Source organism: Ranitomeya imitator, chromosome 2, assembly GCF_032444005.1.
Source record: "Ranitomeya imitator isolate aRanImi1 chromosome 2, aRanImi1.pri, whole genome shotgun sequence".
Taxonomy (NCBI): Eukaryota; Metazoa; Chordata; class Amphibia; order Anura; family Dendrobatidae; genus Ranitomeya; species Ranitomeya imitator.
This window is the reverse complement of record NC_091283.1, coordinates 117844920-117868801: the sequence shown is the minus strand read 5'-3', so window position 1 is coordinate 117868801 and position 23882 is coordinate 117844920. Positions and strand designations below refer to the sequence as shown.

At 41.3% G+C, this 23882-nt stretch overlaps 1 protein-coding gene across 6 annotated transcripts in view; it reads right to left on the bottom strand.

Annotated features, from left to right (window-relative positions):
- The window catches only part of TENM1 (teneurin transmembrane protein 1), a 1319573-nt gene that overhangs the window by 1068588 nt on the left and 227103 nt on the right, over nucleotides 1–23882 (bottom strand). For all 6 annotated transcript variants that reach the window (XM_069747173.1, XM_069747175.1, XM_069747177.1 and 3 more), the window contains one exon: nucleotides 18587–18728. The gene's annotated coding sequence lies outside the window, so the exon portion shown is untranslated. The remainder of the gene's footprint in view (nucleotides 1–18586; nucleotides 18729–23882) is intronic.

Here is a 23882-nt window from a genome sequence, read left to right as displayed (position 1 = left end):
TCCCGCCTACTATACCACCTTACATGGGGACAAAGAGGAAGGTGCAGATGAAAGTGCAGGTTCCTTCATCAGGTGGGGGGGCATAGTCATTGCTCTGGCACAGGGCCCCTCACAGTACGCAAAAGTGTCTCTGGCAGTGGGAGGCGCCACCCGCAGTCAAACACACCGCCATACTATGAGGGGCCCTGTGCCAGTGCCAACTAGTGCCCCCCCCGCTTGCTCAGGATCACAGCACTTGCAAAGTTGAAATACTTATCTCTCCCTGCTCCACCACCGTGACGTATTCTGCATTTCCTGAGCCCACGAAAATCTTGAGCCAGCCCTACCCCCCCACAACTTTAGCCAAATGACCCCCTGTTTTCAATGCCTAACTATTATTATAAAGTAAATTAAGATTGACAAGCTTCACTAATACAAATTCATGTTTTTGGCATTAAAATAGGCACTGTAGGTGTTTTCCTGTCCTCCACTCACTGCCGCCTTTGATTCCCCATTGACTTGCATTGGGTTTTGTGTTTCAGTTGGCCCCCGACTTTTTGTGAAACCCGACTCGATCCTAAAAAAGTAAAAGTCGCTCAACTCTACTCATATTGCTTGAAAACTTTGGCCTGCTTAATAATGTGGAACATCATTTTTAAGTAGTTTTCCTTTAATTAGAATCACCTGGTAAACTAATTATCACATGTGTTTAAGATTGATTTCAGTTATCTATTGAGCCCTGAGACACAATACCATCCACAAGTTTATTTGAAAAACAAAACTATTAAATCTTTATGACACCTAAATCCAATTTGCATAACAATTTTGAACACAGTGTATATATAATCAAGTATATACAGTATATATACTGTATATATGTATACACTGTATATTATATTAGAACATACACTAACATTATTATAAAAACACATTAACATCTCATTAAGCAGCTACATGATCAGTGCACTTAAGTCTTAAGGTACCGTCACACATAGCGACGCTGCAGCGATACCGACAACGATCCGGATCGCTGCAGCGTCGCTGTTTGGTCGCTGGAGAGCTGTCACACAGACAGCTCTACAGCGACCAACGATCCCGAGGTCCCCGGTAACCAGGGTAAACATCGGGTAACTAAGCGCAGGGCCGCGCTTAGTAACCCGATGTTTACCCTGGTTACCATCCTAAAAAGTAAAAAAACAAACGCTACATACTTACCTACCGCTGTCTGTCCTCGGCGCTCTGCTTCTCTGGTCTGGCTGTGAGCTCCGGGCAGCCAGAAAGCAGAGCGGTGACGTCACCGCTCTGCTTTCCGGCTGACCGACGCTCACAGCCAGAGCAGGAGGAGAGCAGAGCACAGCGCTGGAGGACAGACGGCTGTAGGTAAGTATGTAGTGTTTGTTTTTTTACTTTTAGGATGGTAACCAGGGTAAACATCGGGTTACTAAGCGCGGCCCTGCGCTTAGTTACCTGATGTTTACCCTGGTTACCAGCAAAGACATCGCTGAATCGGTGTCACACACGCCGATTCAGCGATGTCTACGGGGAGTCCAGCGACCAAATAAAGTTCTGGACTTTCTTCCCCGACCAGCGATCTCCCAGCAGGGGCCTGATCGCTGCTGCCTGTCACACTGGACGATATCGCTAGCGAGGACGCTGCAACGTCACGGATCGCTAGCGATATCGTCTAGTGTGACAGTACCTTTAAAAGTTTGGCTTAAGTAAAAAACTAAAACATCAATTAATTTTTGAAGACTACTAATGTTTTCAAAAAGATTATATTTAGCAGTTTTAAAACTTATTTTATACAGCTAAATAGGGATCTTTCTGCAGAATATCAATATATTTTTACAAAACTCATTTAGATAGTTACGATTCTTAGAGAAGACATATTAATCAATCTGCAACATATAAATATACCAATAGACCATGTTCACATAGCATGAATTTGTCATAAGAGTTGAAACTCATAATTTTAAAAATTATTATTATTTATTATTATTATTTATTGCTATAGCGTCATTTATTCCATGGCGCTTTACATGTAAGGAGGGGTATACATAATAACAACTAATTAATACATGCATAATATGTACATAATATGTAATATACATTATTAAAATTAATTCACTTGCAGATTCACATGCGTATAAAAATCAATGCAGCTAGCCCATAGTATTTCAGTGTAAACATGAGCAGATCGATCTGAGTAGTTTTGAGTTCAAGATAAATTTCCCGAAATTCATGGTGCCATGCAAATTTATGTCTCCTTGACATAAAGTTAAAGGTCATGATTATGTGATCCATCTTTTGAATTTTAAGACAATAGTCATGGAGAAGTGTAGTTTTAATGTAGCTTTAGTGTAGATTTAATTGTACACAAAATTAACATTTTATAAAATCGTTAAATTGTAAATGTATGTGTAATGTAAGGTATACTTGTGTAAATGATAGCTTTACACTCAGCTCTGTTTTCCAAGGTATACCTATTCTCTAATATGATCATAAATCAACCAATAATGCGATCACAAAGCAATACATGAAAGTTGAAAGATATGGCCAGAGGCTCACTTGTTAGTTATGATGAATGAGGAAGAAACATGTTATCAGTGAATCTGACCAAGGACAATTGTTGATAGTTTACAGTGTGGAGTGAGTATTTCATCTCCTGAGATTTGTAACACACATCTGGTTCTATAGGTAATAGAGTATAGAATTTGAAAAACAAAAAAATGTCTTTTGTGTCGAAGACTAGACAGTCCCAAGTCTGTGAAGTAGTCAACATTATTTACCCCGCACAATCTCTAATAATCTGCGTGTATTCCTACTGAAGATATTTTCTTTAATGGGAAACCTATCAAAGACTTGGGATGACTCAGGGAGGTTTCTTCTGATAAAATCAGAACTTATATAAGTTTCAACAAAAACATTCTGAAAAGTGAAATCCAGAATTAGTGGTGATTTCTTTTTCCTGTTTGTCAATAGTGTTGAAAAGGCATGAGTGGATTGATCTGTGGAAGGAAGGTAATGACAGTCAGCTTAGAGATAGTCCCAAGGCAAGCAGCAGTATGCTAGGCTTTTTTTTAGCATAGGGATAGGAAGTCAGAGTGCACAACTCATTCCATGCAGGGATGGAAAATGGTCTAATCTGATTGGGGTGTACTACTGCATCTCAGTCTGTGAGTAATACTCCAAACATTTACGTGACATCGGGAGGTGCTGTACCTGCAAAGTCACTTAATGTGATTGTGAATTCATTGATCTGTGACATGCTACAGAAACAGTAAGCTTAATAATAGCCTTTTTTCTTCTTCACACACTGCAAAGAGAGCATTTTAAAGTCTTAAGTTTGCTAAACTCCTGAAATGAAGATTTTGTTGCCGGAGACAGTGTGCTTCCTGGATTATCAGGAAGCCATAATGTATTTATTTTTTAAGACAAAAGAAAATTTTCCTCATACATAAATTTATATGTGAGTTGCAATTTTTTGTGCACTTTTAATAGTCCTATATTAGACCCATACATGCTGACTGAATACAATAGCTTGTTGCAAGTGTTTGCATTTGGCACACAGAACTGCTTAGCTTTTCTTTCCCATAATGTTTTGCAAAGTGTCAGAGGTGTTGATTATTTATTTATTCATTTTCTTTTACTTAAAGGGCACATATGTTTGGTGTCAAGTTCCTGCCGCTGCACAAGGGGAATCTCAAACCATGTCCACTGCGGGCTCCCATTCTTCTCCAGCCGCAGTGGAACCTGCTCAGCGGAGACGCTGGTCCCAGCACCTGGCTCGGACAGATACTGCACATTTGGTTACTGCTGCCCTTCCAGGTTCAGTCCTTATAACCAGTACTGTTCGGCGGCGAGCAGGCACTCCTGAGACTAAGTCCTGCTTTTCTCCTTCTGAGCATGCCCAAGGGAAGACCTCTCATTTGAGGTCGGGGTCACATGCTCAGGTCCTGTAGCAGCTCCTATTGGCCCACTAGGAAGGTCCTGGAGAGCTACAACTATAAAAGGTTTGCATGGCCACACTGCCATGCGCTAGTATCATTTGTGTTTGGCTGTTGCCAGTGGATACTCTACCACTCAGTATATATGTGGTGTGAGTCTGTTTAGCTTTGGGGCTGTACACTCAGGCAGGCAGCTAGCATCAGTGGGGGCAATTAGCCTTGGCTTAGCATCTGGTTCCTTCATGTGTGCGGTTAGCACAGAAGAGTTCCATAGCAAGCACAACCCTAGTTAGGGTAATAGTTTTCTGTGTACAGCGTGAATCTGTGAGGCAACAGAGGTCGCTTACATTTCACACAAGGTGAAGTTTAACCCACGTGTGAGCTCAGTGTCTATCCACCATTACTTTGCAGCAGGTATCTCTGCACGGTGGACCCCGGGCTGCGAACACACCTCGTATCAATCTCTCTATTACTTGGTGCGTTCCGCTACCCCTAACAACATGTACATTTTTGAATACCAGATTTAATTGTTCAAAGTAGCAAGTGGAACTGTACAACACATAACCATATTGCATGCTCGCCAGTCATGAGCCTATTTGTAGCTACTGTGAAAAGTACCATTTTAGTGCTCAGTTGATTTTTTTTAAGGAGGGGCTGCCACATAGGTTTTTAGTGTTAAGGCTGTGTTTGCATTAAAGAGATTAAAATAGGTTTAATACAATCCTATGATAAGTCAGTGGTTTACACCTATTTACTCGGCAATTAGCGGCTTTGAAGTATTGCAAATCACATTTTTGGAAAAAATTCCAGCAAAGTTTGAAAATGCAAATTAAAAATGATTTACCCAACTCTAGTACTGAGATTCTAAGTCTTCCAATCATGCTGGAGAGGTTAAAATGGTTGTTAAAAGAGTTACAAAAATAAAGACAGTGTTCTTTCAGAAGGTTAAAAAAGATTCAATATTTTAGCTCCTTTTCATTTGTAGGTGTTTCACTGAGACTGCATTCCAAATATCTATTGTAGTTTCTCCAAAAGTAGGAAAGGATCCTACTAGAATAGAATGTATAACCCTCTATTGTTCGGAATTTGCAAAGGGTTGTGTTGAGGTATTGGGGCTATAGTTTTCAGCTATTGCATAATTATGTAATCAACCACACGTGACCATTGAAGTGGTCAAGTGCGATAGATGGCACTTTATCATTGCAGCTAAGTATGCAGTGGCCCACATGGATGCAGAAGATTTTCCTCAGGAGTCGACTCAACTTAATCACCAACTGTAATGGTTACCAACTCTCCATGAAGTTACAAATCTACCAGTATTGCAATAAAGAGCTTGGGGCATATACTACAGTAGTAGAAGTGCACGGTGGTTACAGTCAGAGCTGCGACAAATAACTTGGTGGGTTCATAAAAAATGTTGAAAAAAAAGAAGAATTTCTTAACAATATTAACAATAGCTTATAGTAGTTGGTTTCCACAATCAACAGAAACAGTCTATTGTCACGATACAGAGAGTATCCGATTTGTCACGATTCACAGTGTAATTCACAGTACAAATTTGCTGGGCTTGGTAAGTTAGGAGTCTTTTAACTTGCTTTAACAACCAGAAAATTTCAACTTGTATTCACCTAAAATACTACAGGATTTAGACAGCAAGTGGTCCATGAACACTTGCAAATTTCAGGACCATTTATTATTCAGCAGTTCGGTATCCAATAGTTACACATGTTCTGCTGCCCAGGGAACATTCACAGTGTAGTTGGCGGTCTGTAATTGTTATTTACTTTTTTATATATGGCACCATTAATTGCACAGCACTTTACAGACATCATTACCATTTTCCTCAGTGGGTCTAAAAATCTATATTACCTATCAGTTTGTATTTGGAGTTTGGGAGAAAACCGTAGAACCTGGAGGAAACCCATGCAAACATGGGGAGAACAGACAAACTCCTTGAAGATGTTGTTTATGTTGGGATTTAAACCCAGGACCCCAGTTCTGCAATGCAACAATGCTAACCACTGAGCCACCATGATTCTATCATTGCTCTATAAATGCACAATAGTTGTACTGTACCATACGCAATACACTAGATGTGGGTTCTCTATGTTTCTTCTCATATATTCTAAGCTAACCCAAAATAAGGCTTATACTGCACAATGTATAGAATGTGCACGTCATCTCTGACTTATCCATCCTCATTTCCTTATCGCTAGACATGGACAAAATCCTTAAAAAAAACACCAATATATATATATACATATATATATATATATATATATATATATATATATATATATATATACACATTAAAGATCCATCGACACTTGCAAAAACTGCATGAATAAAGCCAGGTTCACATTACCGTTTCTGTGCGCAGCATATGATCTGCATACAACCGCATGCGTCATGCGTACATATCTTTAACATGGTGTATGCAGGGACATGCTTTTGCATGAGTTCGCATGCGGATGTGTACGTAAGTGTCGAGTGCGGCGGTGTCCAGCAAACGCAACATGTTGCATTTTTTGAGGCAGCAAATATAACGCAATCGTCCGCATGTGGACGATTGCAGATGATTGCTTCAAAAAAACGCATTACTGTCTATGGGAATGCATTGGTACACAAGGACATGCGTACACATGCATTCAATATGCAATGCATACTTCACACTAATCATGTCCAGGAAAAGATGTCAACATCTACAAAATCACTGATATATAAAAGGGGGTCTGGAGACAGGTAGTCCATTACTCTCAAGACTCTGAATGGAAGCACCAGACTCAGGACAAGACTCTGGCTGTAAGTATAGAAGTTTTGAAAATGTCTGTTTGTCTTTACAGTCTGTACTCTGTACTAATTTTTTTCTGTTCCTTGTGGACTGTTTGCTGCTCCAGTCCTGCTACTGCCGTCCTGTTACTGCCGCCTTCCTGTGGCTGCCATCTTCCTGGAGCTGCTGGATGTAAGTATAGCTTTGAAAATGCCTGTTTCTCTTTGCAGTCTGTACTCTGTACTATTTTTTTCAGGTCCCTTGTAGACTGTTTGCTGCTCCGGTCCTGTTGCTGCTGTCCTGTGTACTCTGCACTAATTTTTTTCTTTTCCTTGTAGACTGTTTGCTGCAGCCATCCTGGTGCTGCTACCATCTTCCTTGCGCAGCTGCCTTCCTGTTGCTGCCATCTTTTTCATGCTGCTCTCCTGGTGCTGCTGGCTGTAAGTATAGAAGCTTTGAAAATGTCTGTTTCTCTTTGCAGTCTGTACTCTGTACTATTTTTTTCAGGTCCCTTGTAGAGTGTTTGCTGCTTTAGTCCTGTTGCTGCCATCCTGTGTACTCTGTATTCATTTTTTCTTCTCTTTGCAGACTGTTTGCTGCTGCCATCCAGGTGCTGCTGCCGTCCTGGTGCTGCCTGACTTCTGTGCTGTTGGACTACTGCCTTGTAATGTAGATATTGGTGTCCATTTTTCTTTTTATGTGCTACATTGTGTTTGGCTCTTAACAAGTAAATTTTTTCTTATCTCTTCTTTTCTCTAGTGTTTCATTTGACTGCTGCCTGCTCTTCCAACAAGTCCTCCACTGAAGCTTCCGAAAGTGGACATGACACAGATTATGTAATCACATTTGATTTACTGATTGGTATGTATTGACTGTCAATACTAGACCTGTGTTAAATCATGCATTTTATTTACAGGTACCTAACAGTGCAGAAGAGCAGGAGCAGTCTAGTGGAAATGATTCTTCCTCAGGGTCGTCGGCCTCAAGTTGCTGAGGAGGAAAGACAGGGTGTAAGTAGCCTTTATCATAGTTGTAATTGAATTTGTTTTCAGTTTTACTTACAAATTTTTTTTGTATTTCATCTATAAGTTCCACAACGTGAGGAAGGACAACCAGATATTGATAACGAGGTCCTTATTCAAGCTGTGCAAGAGTGAGCAGTGTTGTGGGACCCCCGTGATCAGAATCATTCCGACTCAGCCTTGATCCTATGACTCTGGGAAGAAGTGGCCAAATCGCTGTTGGATGATTGGGACCATGCAAGGCCACAAGTCAGAAATGATTTTCGTAAGTATTGCAATGTGGTCTTTTACACGTTGGTTTTGCTGTAAATGTTGGAGTCTTTTTACAATACATTCTTTTTTCTTCCCCCTTCACAGTGAAGAGAGTAAAAGTTCTTTGGTGTTTGATAAAGGATCGCTTCAATAAGGACATGAGAGAGGAGATACGGGTTCAAAATAGTGCTGCTCAAAAATAAGAAAATATAAGTACCATCAGCGGCTTTTTTTTCTGAGGCCTGTGCTTGCTCATTTAAAGTAAATATAATGGGGTAACAGTAATATCTCTGTAATCATGGGTTACCCTAAAAAGACGAATTTTATTAAATATACAGTATCTCTAAAAAGCCAACAACCAATGGCTCACCAAAAACGAAAAACAACACACCGTGATCAAACTAAAGTGGGGGGAATAGTCAACCCTATTGAATGTCTATGCTGAATGGCTGCCTATCTGCGGGGGTAGGCAACCTAGGGGAAGCGTTATGGCGCCCCTGCTCCACCATGGCTAACCCTGGGGTCCCTAGACATTCAATAGGGTTGACTATTCCCCCCACTTTAGTTTGTTCACGGTGTGTTGTTTTTCGTTTTTGGTGAGCCATTGCTTGTTGGCTTTTTAGAGATATATTTAATAAAATTCGTCTTTTTAGGGTAACCCATGATTACACAGTGCTCAGCAAACGTGAGTATCTTTTGTGTTGTCTCACTATTATTTAAACTTTTAATTTTTTCACTAATGCTTTTCCTTTATTTTGCACACAGAACCTGGTGCAGCACCGCAGAATCTGGATCATCATCTGTTTGAAAGGCCGCTCATCGACCAGCCAGAGAAAAGGCCCAGTCCTAATCATTCACCAGCGATGGTGCAACCAGGCAGGCTTCAAAGGCTGGGGAACAGGAAGCCGGTCCATCTGGTTTTCCCCTCTCCCAGCCCTCTGCAACTACTTTACTTTGGTCTGCTCGCCAGTGGCAGAGGGCATGGGAGAAGTCAGTTATGCCCGAGTTTATTCACTTAAGCTTGGTCTTCCTGGCTGGGATGAAGGCGGTTGTAGAAAGACTGGATAGTGGGTTCACTCAGGTGAACACACTTTTCCAGGATGTCCCCAGACACCTTGACCCCTAGAAGCCGATCTTAATACACCAACGTAACCTTATTTTTCCTCTATATAAGGGAGCATGATGGAAAGCCTTAGTCCTGATCTCCAGCGCTATGTGATGAAGGCCTGTCAAGATGCTTACATCGACGCCATGCAGCGGTCGCGATATCAGCAGCAGGCACAAAGTTCTTTCCCTACAAGACAACAAGCTTCAGGACAGCATCAGTGGCACTATCCACCACCACCACAACCACCACTGGACATTAGGACTGTTCCACCAGTACAAAGCTACACCATGCAGCTGAGTGCAGCACCCCAGCCTTCCCCTTCAATCACGCAGCCGAGAGCAGCAGCCCCGCCTTCCACTTCTATCATGCAGCTGAGTGCAGCATCCCAGACTTCCAGTCCCACCACACAGAAAAAGGAAGCAAAAGGCTGAGGAAGCAGTAAAACAAAATCCAGGAAAAGTAAAGGTGCTAAAAACATTAACTACCCCCTCCACCCTCACCTCCGAATGTGTCTTTTTTTTCAAGTCTGTCCACACCTACCCTTGGCTCTTTCCCATCCAGTGTGTAAATCCCTTCCAACTTGTTTTCCACTCCTAATATGTCCTCTTCCCCAATGTGTCCTCTGCCAAAGTTTCTGACCCAATCCTCCAATTGTCTGCCACTTCCACTTCCCCTACTTCCCCTACCACTTCAAGCCTACCATAACAGCCCGACACCCCCCAGGTTCACCATGTCTCTCCCTCTCGCAGAACCCAAAAGTAATCACATTTTCATTTTAAATTGTTTTTATTTTTGTTAATAAAAATTCTTTTGATTCACAATAACTTTCTCACTGTGTTTTCTTTGCTCTTTATTTAATCATGTGTGTATTGGTAAGTGTATTGTTAAGTGAAGTATTTATCTCTTTATTTAAACATGTGTATTGTTGAGTGTATTGTTGAGTGAAGTATTAATGGGTGTTACAGGTAAGGTGTTTGTTATTAAAGTTACATTCAAGGTGTCAATATTACAGTCAGAAAAAAAGTACAGGTACATGACATTTCAGGTACATTTGACTTATTTACAGCTTAAACCATTTCATCTTGCCATGACACATGTCCAATATCAGAGACAAAGTAGGCAGCAAATTTATCCCTCATTTGGTCAACTTCCACTGTAGTCCTCAGAGGTTGAGCATAATAATCCAGCAATGTGGTATTAACAGGTTCCTCAAGTTCGAAGTGGGGATGCACTTTTGCCAGGAGTGTTATTATGCAGAACAACACATGCTTTCACAACCACATCAATTGTCTCTACTTTAAGATTGATTGGTGTTCCAAAAATGTGCCATTTAGCTGCCAGCAAACGAAAGGCGCACTCCACAGTTCTTCATGTCCTTGTCAGTCTGTAGTTGAAAATCCTTTTGGTGTGATTCAAGTCTCAACTTGAGTATGGTTTTATGAGGTTGGCACACATTTGATACGCCTCATCCCCAACAACAACAAATGGCATTGGTGGTCCTTCAGTGTTCAGAAGAGGTTGTGGCGGTGGAAAATTAAAATTATTAGCATACAAAAATTGTCTTATGTCAGAGTTTTTGAAAGTCTGTGAGTCATTTCTTCATCCAAATGAACCAACGTCAATGGCAACAAATCAACATTAGGCATCCGCAATCGCCATGAGAACAATGGAAAATTATTTTTTATAATTGAAGTACTCGAATTCACTTTCAGCAGGATTTAGAATCCGAATGTGTTTGCCATCCACAGCCCCCACACAGTTTGGAAAATTAGAAATTTCCTTGAATTTTTCAGCCAGCGTTCAGTTGGGGGTTGGGGGAGTAATTCTGCATGCAGATGTTAGAGGTCAAGTTCCCGCCTCTGCACAGGAGGAATCTTGAGTAATCTCTGCTGTGGTGTCCCATTCTTCTCCTGCCGCTGTGGAGCCTGCTCAGCGGAGGTGTCGGTCCCAGCATCACGCTCAATCTGAAACTGTGCAAAGGATTACTGCTGCCTTTCCAGCTTCTGCCATTGTAGCCAGTACTGGTCAGCGGCGAGCAGACATCTTTGGGACTAAGTCCTACTTTTTCCCTTTTGAGCATGTTCAGGGTAAAATCTCTCATTGGAGATCAAGGGTCACATGCTCAGGTACTGCAGCAATTCCCATTGGTCCTCAAGGAAGGTCCTGAAGTTGCTCAAGTTCTGTGGCAGCCTCGCATTGGTCCTTCTAGGAATGTTCTGTAGTTGCTGCAGCTATAAAAGGTTTGCATGACCGCATGGCCGTGTGCTAGTATTAATCCTTGTTATGTGCTTTGCGCCAGCGTTGTAATGTATGCCTGTGGTCAGGGTAGGCTGTAAAAGCCATTAGAATACCGGCACCTCCGGTCAGGACTTTGGTTGCATGTATTCAGGGACCAGCTGAAATAAGCCACTAGAATACCGGCTCCTCCGGTGAGGAATTGGTTGTGTGCTTTCCTGACTGCGTGACCACTGACTGCTATCTGCCCAGCAGTTATCCATGTGCTCCTGTGAGCTTAACAGGCACAGTCCATTTCTATATCAGCGACTCTGTGAGTTAACAGAGTTCACGTATACTGCCATACAGTGCCATCTACTAGCAGCAGGTTCCTCCTGCACGGTGGACCCCGGGCTGCGAACACACCAATAACATCATCTATATTTACTCTGTGTGTTCTGCTAGCCCTAACAGCAGAACGTCACACAATGCACAGCAGGTGTCTCCAACAATCCCAGAAAGGGTGGACACTCCAATCCAAAATTGAACATGTAAAGATCTTAAGGTCTCTCCAGTAGCCAGGAATCTGTGGAAAATAAAATGGGGGAAAACCAGTACATGGCTATTATAACAAGAACATTAATGACAGGTGTTTCTTTTTCCTTATAGTCACCAACAGACGTTCCTCAACAGGAATAGTTCTACGTATTTTCGAGTTTTCATGAAGCTCGGTGTACAATGAGTGGTAGACTCCACGGCTCTCTCGGACTTCAACAACAGGGTGTTGCCAATAGCGACAATGACATCTTCTCCATCTTTCTCTTCTTCTTTCTTCCTCACAAGCCACAGCTAAATGAAAAGCCAATTTTATAGATAAATCCAGATTCATATTGAAGCTCTCCATGCTAAGATCCATCTTGCAGCAGGATACAGCATCAAAAGAAGAGGATTTCAACTGTGCAGGGTCTATATATAGAAATCCCATAAGCCATGCTTATTGAGAAAGACCATACGCATGTGCATAAACAACGCAAACGCATGCAAAAATTCATACAAATGCATGAACACACAGCTTTTTTTCCCTTTATGCATAAGATCATGCGGATAAAAAACGCTGCCTAAACATGCGTTGCGCATGCGTTTTGGAATGCGTTTGCACATGCAGATGATACGCTGCACATATAAACGTTAATGTGAACCCAGCCTAACATACAGTCATGGCCAAAAGTATTAACACCCCTGCAATTCTGTCAGATAATATTCATTTTCTTCCTGAAAATGATTGCAAACACAAATTATTTGGTATTATTATCTTCAGTTAATTTGTCTTAAATGAAAAAACACAAAAGAGAATGAAGCAAAAAGCAAAACATTGATCATTTCACGCAAAACTCCAAAAATGGACCAGACAAAAGTATTGGCACCCTCAGCCTAATACTTGGTTGCACAACCTTTAGCCAAAATAACTGCGACCAACCACTTCTGTTAACCATCAATGAGTTTCTTACAATGCTCTGCTGGAATTTTAGACCATTCTTCTTTGGCAAACTGCTCCAGGTCCCTGATATTTGAAAGGGCCTTCTCCAAACTGCCATTTTTAGATCTCTCCACAGGTGTTCTATGGGATTCAGGTCTGGACTGTGAGAGACCATAATTATTATATTTCCTTAAAGGGATGAGACCAGAGTCCTTTTTCACCTATGGTGCTAGGTGCTTATCATTAACTAGTTGCTAATTATCTGCCTGTTCTGCCCTGCATCGATCTATCCCGGCTATTACATAAGACTGCTCCATCTGGCTAGTTTCCTGCTTCCTATAACATCAGTTATATATCTTCCACTCTGTTTTATCAATGGGGCGCCACTGCCGATATCATGCTGATTAACAGTCGGCTTCCGACAGTTAGCAATAGGAGATAAGTATAAGGGTATGGTGGAATAATTTTTGGGCATTAATTTGCAGGATCTACATCATAGTATGATGTCAAGATGGACCAGAATAATTCAAGCACCATGATGAATGCATGGCACAATGTCCTATTTGCTGGTAAAGTAGTACCAAAAAATGTTCAAATTAATCATTTATTACATTAATGCTTTTTCACAATGTATTTTGGCCAACTTTTTATATTCATGAAAAAAATCATAAAATAATACTACCTAGATTACTCTGATTTTTGTTTTCACAAAAGTATCCATGTGTTTGATGATTATTTTTCCAAGTCATTAATCCTTCTTCTACAAGATGCCAATTTGTGCCGTGACTCATCTTTTGATTGCCTGATTTTTATGTTTTTTTAAGAAGTCCATGTAAGTATAAACCGTGTATTATTAATATGTCTCAGTTCATTGTTTTGTGCTCTGTTTTATACATCAGTGAATATTATTATTTTGGCTTCTTAAAGGTTGTTAAAATTCCTAGTACCATGTTGAATCCTCTTTCAGGCTGCAGTCACTATTAGGTGTCGAGTTCCCACATAGAGGGAATCTCAAACCACATCTGCTGCGGTCTCCCATTCTCCTTCAGCTGCAGTGGAGCCTGCTCAGCAGAGACGTCAGTCCCAGCGTCTGGCTCAAGCAGATACTGTGCATTTGATTACAGCTGCCATTCCAGGCTCTGCCTTTGTAACTGGCATTGATCAGAGGAGAGCAGACTTCCAGGGACTAAGTCCTGCTTTTCTTCTACTAAGCATGCCCACGGGACAACCTCTCATTGGTGGTCGGGGGTCACATGCTCATGTCCTGTAGCGGCTCCGATTGGAGCACTAGGAAGGTCCTGGAAGGCTACAGATATAAAAGGTTTGCATGGCTGCTCGGCCATGTGCTAGTACAAATCAGTTATTGTATGTGTGGATGTGGGCCTGTTCTGGTGAAAGCTCCGAATCATTCCCATCCCTAGTGTTGATGAATGCTCATGAATGTTGGAGCTGTCTAGCACCATTTAGTGCCATCCAGCACCAGGTACAATCTATAGCGTCTTACAGCAACGTTAGCCAATGTGGCACCGTGCGCAACCAGTGCGCTTACCTGTCCCTAGTTAGGGCGGTTAGTGGTGTTCGCTAAAGCGGCGCTGCACGCACTCAGTGGGGTAAATAATTATTTAGGTTTTTCCTGCCACCGCAGTTCTGGTGCTGAGCGCTAGTGGTCTAGAGGGACTCTAACCCTGTGTCCTTGGGGCAGAGTCCTGTGACCCAATACTAGCGTTCACTCTGTGGTATTGCTGACCTGTGATGCAACAGGGTTTGCTTCCTTACATACCGGGTGAAGCTAACCCATGTGTGTTCATATTATACCACCATATACTGTCCGCCGTTACCGAGCAGCAGGAGTCATCTCTGCACGGTGGACCCCGGGCTGCGAACACACCTTATTATTATTATTATTATTATTATTATTATTTATTGTTATAGCGCCATGTGCGTTCCGCCAGCCCTAACAGTCACACTATCAGTTTTTTGTCAGTATTTCTCATCAGTATTTGTAAGCCAAAACCAGGAGTGGATGATAAATCCAGAAGTGGTGCATATGTTTCTATTACACTTTTCCTCTGATTGTTCCTCACCTGGTTTTGGCTTCCAAATACTGATGTAAAATGCTGACCAAATACTAATAGTGCGATGGCAGCCTCATCGTTCTCCAGTTTATTTATTTATTTATTTTTTTTCATATGTTTAATGGACCCATTGTATAAGCATGTTGATAGTTTTGAACTTTCAATAGAAGAAGAAGTGGTTGCAGATTATTGAGAAGAAATAAGATTCTCATGCAGACATACTTGGCTGAGAACAGTGATCTTACATAGTCAACACAATCTTTTTCTTTTCAATGACGCTTACGAAGAATCTTTTTATATAGTTTGACTTTTATAGTTTTATAGTATTCAAGTATCCAATAAGCATCATACGTGATGAATAGAAGAACCACAATGCAAAGTCTTTATCTAGAGCTCATACCTATAATGTGCCAATTATATTACTGGGGACTACTTATATGCAAAGAAGCCTCTTATCCCATGTCTCCACCCATTATAGTTATGTGCCTGATTTTTGCTTTATTTCTTCTCTAGAAACTCATACTAAAGCACCAATTTTTACAGCCGTCATAAAATCAGGATGCTCAATGGAAAATTATGTGACAACATTGCAAACTTACAGTATCATCAAACAGCTTTACCTTTTATGATACACACTCAAAGATATAATATCCACTGTCCAGAGATTTCAGTATATACACAGTATTATAGAAAAAAAGAAAATTACATTTTTCTTTACTGTAAAGCTGCTTGCGGGTAAGAATTATCAGACTATTCTTTGACTTTAACCTTGCAATAAATTGCAGTGGATATTCTCATCAATATGCAATATCTGTTCTTTATAAATATCAAATGCCGCAGTAAAATTATCAATAAGCGAGAAAAGGCCAAATTAAAATGCCTTGAAATGTGAACAGTTAACATGGGAATGCATGTGTATGAGTACTGAATGGCGAAATATATAAGTAAAACCTGTGCAAAACAGCAATAGTGACTTTGTCAGGATTGAAATATAACTCTAATTGTTCTTTTTTCAATTTAGAGCCCTGGTGTTAATATGCAACTGCTATTTCAGGAGAATTAGCAGCAGAATGTCTGTGTCTGCCTCCAGCTCCTCTCTTACATCCCCCCTCTTCTTTCCATAAAATGCAAAAAGCAGCAACCATCATGTTGCATTACAGCAATGTGAAAATATGTATTCACTGAAGACAGCTATTACCCCTGAAATCAGAGTTGAAGATCAGTCCATGAGGAGAAAAAGGCAGATTTGTCTGATGAGATTAATTACAAAGTTTCTTCATGTGTTCTATTGAGTTATGAATAAAAGAGTGATAATTGCAGTACTTTATAGACTTTAAGATACATCAGACAAAATTTTGGGGAGTAAAATAGGAATAAAAAAAAATAAAATGGTGGTGTGTCTTGTAGTCCACTTGTACGGTAGATTACTAGGCTGGGTGCTAGAGGTAGGGTTGCTGCTGCAGGAAGATGGTGGCGAGGGCAGAAGTGTGGCAATGCTGCGGGCCTTGGGTTGGGAGGAGAGGATGTTTGGCAGTGTGGGCTTTTACAAAATGTCAGCAGAGTCCCCACATTTTCCATTCCTTTCACTAAGATGGAATCCAGGAAAATCCGCAGATTGAGATCTCGAGGGCTGAGATCTCCATCTGCTCATCTGCTACCACTGGAGGCCATTTTCTCAAGGTCCACTGCAGTGAAAAGGATTGGAATTGCAGGGACCTCCACATTCTCTAAAAGCCCAAAGCCTTTTTCTTCTTGTATGCTATAAATTACAACCTGTTCTCACATTCCCTTATAGCTCAGTGTGTTTTTAGGTTGATGAAGAAGATTTCTCAAGAAAAAGAGAAACAGCATTATCAAGCTCATCGATAGCGGTCTTTTCAGCCAAGAAAATTGCCAAACTGCATCATGTGAGTGCCATGACTGTTGGTTTGTATGCTGGAGGGGCTGGAGTGGGATTTATAATGAGGGGCACACAGGGGTACACTATTTGCCTGACTTCTCTTCAAGAATCAGGAGTGTCTGACTACAGCTGCCCCCCCCCTCATCAAGATTGGCGTGAACAATGATGAATGAGGCCCATCATTTATGACAGAAATTCAATTTTTTTTAAAAGAATGATTGAGGCCGGAAAAAAAACATTTTTTTCCACTTGAATTTCTCACTGAGTAATTTAAATAAAATGAAAGTCTTGCCATCACCAAGATTATGATAAATCAAGAAAGAGAAATTTTAGTGTACTTTCATGTATTAAGCTTGCTAGGCAAAGTCTATATGGTGTCTTTTTATTAGAGTTTTTTATGTAATTTGCTTTGGTAAAACAATGCTCTACTGAATTCCCTACATAGAAGAGTGTATTCTCCTATAAGCATTCTTTTCTAGGGCTTCCATAGGGAAACTCAAATTGTTATACATTGTACCCATTTATTCAAAGCTATGTGGGCGACAATATGGTTCTTAATACCATAATCTCACAATACATCTGTATTGTGCACCACATTTCAGGACAAACTTCACACACTTATCAGAATGAGACATTTTTCACTTCAGTTTTTTATTGGATGCAATCGCAGATGTTAATCATAAATCCATGGAAAAATGGACCAAATTGAAATCTAGAAAGTCCAAGTTAATTTAAACTGGTGTTTTCTGCTCTTCCCAAAATAATAATCAGTATCTGTGATGTACTGCATAAATCATAGTTATGGGTCTGGCCAAGAGAACATTACTCACCTTACTATATTAACTATATACTTGCTCAATAATTTCTGCAAGCAATTACATGGGAGACACAAAGTGACTTGACATATAACAAGAGATAAAAAATAACAGGACCCATGTAACCATTATTCAACCACTGAAGTTACTTCCTAAATTTCCCAAACTCACAGAAATATAAAAAACAAGTAGACTGGAAGTAAGCCAGAAATTTACTGCAGTAACCCCTTTATCAAGAAATTGTAATCCTCTACATATCTGTATAAAGTTATACTTAGGAGCGTTCTTATACCTTTTTTTTTCACTTGGTATACATCCAGTCTTATCAAACTGACATTTAGGAAAAACATAAAAAATCCTCATGAAAAGTCTGTGTATATAAATATTAATCTAACTTGAGTACCAAAACTCCAAAATAAAGAAATTCACACTTTTTATTACTGGATACTGTTTGGTAAAAAATGCAGTTGACTTTGCTTTCCAATAAATGGTATCCAGAAGGATAAGTACAGTATAGTATACGTCTTTCTACTATTTACAATTAATTATTATGGTGACGGATACTATTATGTATTGATAGTATTCTATCAATGTTAGAGATAAGAAAATTGATAAGTAGAAGAAAGAGTTTGTGTCGAAATTACTGAAATTTACTTTCTCTCCTCCTTATATTTTCCGAGTAATTAGGAGCTGACCAGTATAAAAATTTGTGGCAATGCTTAACACAAATTTAATATTTTGGAGAAAATTCTGAGAAGACGGCAAATTGGAATTTCAACAGATATGCTCTTCTCTAATCAACATAATGAGTTAAAAAAATATTATCATAAATGCATAGGTTGACTCTCACTTTCCAGTAGGGAGTTACTGAAATCTCTCTCTCAAGGTTTTATTCCTTCCTTAGCCAATTCCATGCAATTGTAAATTTTGTATCTATAACACATGTATTTTACTTTCTAAACATTTTCATTTACAATTCATTGATAGGTAAAAAAAACACCAGTGGACATAAATGAATGTGTCTTACCACTCAAAGATCCTCTACGACAGGAAGGGAAGGCTTAAGGTGAAGCTTTTATTCTGTTATTGAAGTGGACCACAGTAATCCTTAGTCAGTCTGAAAAGGCCCTCTGCATTCCAGTTTTACATTTGATATGTTCTTTAATATCCTGAAATTGACAGACATATTAAGTTTTCTTTATTTTTTTTATAACCACACAGTCCAAAACAATTAGCACATAAAAACCTACATTTCTTCATCCAGGAACCTTGAAAAGGATAAGGAATGTTGTCTGAGATTCAATACATTGCTTTTTACATTAAATTTCATCAGTCCTTCACCTATGAAAGGTGTATTTTGAAAGAATGCATAACGATCATTGCTAGGGATTTCAGTAAAGAATACATTAATAACAACAGAACTTAAGTGCTGCAATCCACTATACTTACAAAGCATTGCAATGTTAACATAGATATTTAGAATATCTGGTATGTTTTACTAGAATGGGACTTATTTCTGGCTGTTTTTTAGCTTAATATACGGCATGCACTATAGCTATATTGTTTCAAGTAATAGAATGCATATTTCTGCCTTTTTCTCAAGAGTTTGTTATCATTTAAACAACGTTAACTTAGACTTCAAAGTATGAAAATACACAAGATTTATCACAGTAGCTCAGGATGGATGATAAATTTGCTATATTTTTAAACACTGGTTCCCTGGCTGCATACTATATTGTACAGTTGTCCAACTATTGTCTAAACTTATTTATTGTCTTATTTGTGCATCAGTATTGGTGCAACTTTGGCGCACGTTGCTGTATCTATTTCTAGCACAATGTTATGTCGGAAGCTACATACTTTTCCACTATACATTCTCTTTTTCATCAAAGCTATGCCTCCGTGTCACATTGTATAGTGTTTTAAACATATATTAAATACATCTAAAACTTTATTTTTGCGTGATCGCTGGGGACCATAGGGGTCCAAATGAATTCCCTGGTTGGCCCCTTGGCAGGATTAAGCCTCTCACATAAACATTGCTTGGCAGAGTACACCTAATGAAACATTTAGTGATGAAAGCAGAATCTCATCATTAATTTAACACACTGCCCAGTTTATCATATAGAAGTGTTAGGGTTGGTGGAACACATCAAATAAATATATTAATAAGGTACTTCGCAACCTGGGGTCCACCGTGCAGAGATGGTATCTGCTGCTAGGCAATGGTGGACACTAAATGGTGGTACAAACCTAAGAAACATGGGTTAGGTGTCACCCACTGTGAAACAGCAGCATACTCACAGAGCTGCAGCAACCACTAAATAAAATGTTGTTCCCTGTTACTGAAACAGGACTCAGCGGATTTAACGCAAGTGAGGTCACTTGACTAAGCCCCAAGAACGCAGGATTAGAGCCTGACGGGACCCACTCAGCACGCGGTGTCAGACTTGCGAGGCCACTACTTGGCTCTGACTCTACTCCAATCACCCTAATACTCATTCAACAATCAGAGGGTAGGGGATCATTAGGAGCTATCACCAGAGTCATTCACAAATGCGCACACACTGAGGTCATAGCCTATGCTAACACATGGCCGTGTGGCCGTGAGATCCTTTTATAGATGTCCATCTGCAAGGACCTTACTAGTAAGCCAATCCAGTCTCGCTTGAGGACCTGGGCATGTGACCTCCCATGACCAATGGGTGCTCATATCATGGGAATGCTCAGAAGGGCAAATCCTGGACTTAGTTCGAGGAACATCTGCTCGCCGCTGTCTAATGTTGGTTGTTATAGCTGGACCTGTGTATGGTAGCAGCAACCAGATGCACAGCTCGAGATTGAGCAAGATGCTGGGACCAACGTCTTTGCTGAGCAAAGTCCTTTGCAGCTGAGATAGAATGGGAGACCGCAGAAGACATGGCTTGGAACTCCCCCTGTGCAGCGGGAGAATCCCAACACCTAACATTACCCCCCTTCTAGTACTCCTCCTTCCTAGGGCCTTGCCACGCTCAAAAGCGGCAACAAGCTCAGGTACCATGACCCTTACAGTCCACCAGATAGAATTGCCAAATACTACCGTCGAACCGACAATGGCATTCACCTGAAAATCATCTGTGGACGAGCCTGATGTCCTGGCAGATGACTCAGAAAATCGGGACATGTGAACAAGTTTTAAGAGGGAAACAAAAAAGGTGTTGGTGATACCTAGGTGTGGTGAAAGGGCCAGGCGATAAACTACAGGATTCACCTGTTCTAGGACGTTGAAGGGACCTAGGTAGCAGGGAGCAAACTTAGTGGACTCAACATGAAGCCTGGTGTTATGGGCAGAGAGCCACACTAAGTCACCAGGAGCGAAGGTCGGATCGGGGTGCTGATGCGTGTCAGCAGAAACCCTCATCCAATTTTCAGAGGCCCAAATGGCATCCTGCATGTAGTCCCAGATGTCACGAGCCTCCACCGCCAAGTCTGCCACCCTAGAATCATTGGACGACACAGGCATTGGCACAGGGACATGCAGATGCTGGCCGTAATTGAGGAGGAAAGGAATCTGCCCTGTGGAATCAGCAACAGCGTTGTTAAGCGCAAACTCCACCCACTGTAGTAAGGATGCCCAGTCATCCTGCCTGGCAGAGACAAAATGTCACAGATACGTGACCAGGGTCTGGTTGACCCCCTCTACCATCCCATTTGTCTCGGGATGATATGCTGAAGAGAGATTTAACTCAATATTGAGCAGACGACAAAGCTCTCTCCAGAGCCGAGATGCAAACTGATGACCCAGGTCACTGACAATTCTGTCAGGCATACCATGCAAATGGAAGATGTGCTTAACTAAAAGCGCCACCAAAGCCCATGCAGATGGAACTCGTGGAAGAGGCACCAAATGCACCATTTTGGCAAAATGGTCAGTGACCATCCAGATAACTGTGTTGTTACGGGATTTCAGTAAATTCTCAATAAAGTCCATCCCAACCATCTCCCAGAGCCTATCTGCCACCGGCAGGGGATACAATAAGTCCGTAGGCCTCTGCCGAGAAGGCCGATTTCTGGCGCAAGAGACACAGGCCTGAACGTAGTCCCTCATGTCTTGCGCCATATGTGGCCACCAATAGGACCTCGCCAGGAGCTCAGATGTCTTATTGGTCCCAAAATGTCCGCCCACCCTAGATGAATTGGAACAGGAGAGAACCTCCGTTCTTAAATTTGGTGGAACTAAAGTCTTGCCTGGAGGCACAGACTCCAGCAAAACCACAGCCACGTCCTTAAGCTCTCCAAAAGGACAATAAGCCTAGGCTCCTCTTCCTCCTCAGATGATACAATGGAACGGGAGAGAGCGTCGGCATGTGAGTTCTTCTCCCAGAGAGAAAGTGGAGGGTGAAGTTAAAGCGGGAGAAGAAAAGGGACCATCTGGCATGGCGAGAGTTTAACCGCTGGGCCATCTGCAAGTGCAGCAAATTCTTGTGGTCGGTATAGACTTGGAAGGGGTAGTGAGTCCTCTCCGAAAAAGCCAGCTTCATAGCTAGCAACTCCCTGTCCCCGATGGAATAATTCCTCTCTGCTGATGTGGAGGTCTTAGAGAAGAAGAAACAGGGATGTTTCCGACCTCGAGCATCCTTCTGAAAGAGGACCGACAGATGATGCATCCACCACTAGGGTTGAGCGAAACGGGTCGAACATTTTCAAAAGTCGCCGACTTTTGGTGAAGTCGAGTTTCATGAAACCCGATCCGACCCCTGTGCGTGGTCGGCCATGCGGTACGCGACTTTCGCGCCAAAGTCGCGTTTCAATGACGCGAAAAGCGCCATTTCTCAGCCAATGAAGGTAAACGCAGAGTGTGGGCAGCGTGATGACATAGGTCCTGGTCCCCACCATCTTAGAGAAGGGCATTGCAGTGATTGGCTTGCTGTCTGCGGCGTCACAGGGGCTATAAAGGGGAGTTCCCGCCGACCGCCATGTTACTGCTGCTGATCTGAGCTTAGGGAGAGGTTGCTGCCGCTTCGTCAGAAGCAGGGATAGCGTTAGGCAGGGTCCATTAACCACAAAACCGCTTGTGCTGTAGCGATTTCCACTGCCCAACACCACCTTCGGTGTGCAGGGACAGTGGAAGCTCCTTTTTTTTTTTTTTTCCTCAGCGCTGTAGCTCATTGGGCTGCCCTAGAAGGCTCCCTGATAGCTGCATTGCTGTGTGTACGCTGCTGTGCAAACCAACTGCTTTTTTCAAAGCACAAATCCTCTTGTTCCTTCCTTTCTGCACAGCTATCTTGTTTGTTTGTCCACACTTTTTATTTAATTTGTGCATCAGTCCACTCCTTATTGCTGCCTGCCATACCTGGCTGAGATTACTGCAGGGAGATAGTAATTGAAGGACAGTTCCTTTTTTTTTTTTTTTTTTTTTTTGTGGGAGATTAAGATTGACATTTCTGCTAGAGTGCCATCTCTGTCTGTGTCATCTCTCACTCAGTGGGCCATAGAAAGCCTATTTATTTTTTTGCTTGATTTGGGTTCCAAAATCTACCAGAAAAAATCACAACATCAATCAGTGGGAGAAAAATATTGGCCTCAGGGCTTGTGTGCCACTCCTTACTCCTGTGTGTGCCATCTCTCACTCAGTGGGCCATAGAAAGCCTATTAATTTTTTTGCTTGATTTGGGTTCTAAATTCTACCTGAAAAAATCATTAAATCAATCAGTGGGAGATTAATATTGGGCTTTGGGCTTGTGTGCCAGTCCTAAGCGTGCCATCTCTCTCTCTCAGATAGTGGGCCATAGAAAGCCTAGTTATTATTATTTTTTTTATTGGGTTTATAAAGTCTCCCTGAAAAAAAAAAAAAAAAAATCTGTGGGAGATTCATATTGTCCCTTCTGCTTGTGTGCCAGTCTTGACTCCTGGGTGTGCCATCTCTCTCTCTCTCCCCAATTGTGGGCCATAGAAAGCCTATTAATTTTTTTGCTTGATTTGGGTTCCAAAATCTACCAAAAAAAATCACTAAATCAATCAGTGGGAGATTAATATTGGCCTCTGGGCTTGTGTGCCACTCCTGACTCCTGTGTGCGTCATCTGTCACTCAGTGGGCCCTAGAAAGCCTATTTTTTGTTTTATTTGTTTTCTAAATTCTCCCTGAAACAATCATTTTATTTTCTTTGGTTTCTAAATTATTCCTGAAAAAAATCATTTTTTTTGTATTTTTTTTTCTCTCAAGTCTCCCTGAAAAAAAAAAAAAATCTGTGGGAGATTCATATTGCCCCTTCTGCTTGTGTGCCAGTCTTGACTCCTGGGTGTGCCATCTCTCTCTCTCTCCCCAATTGTGGGCCCTAGAAAGC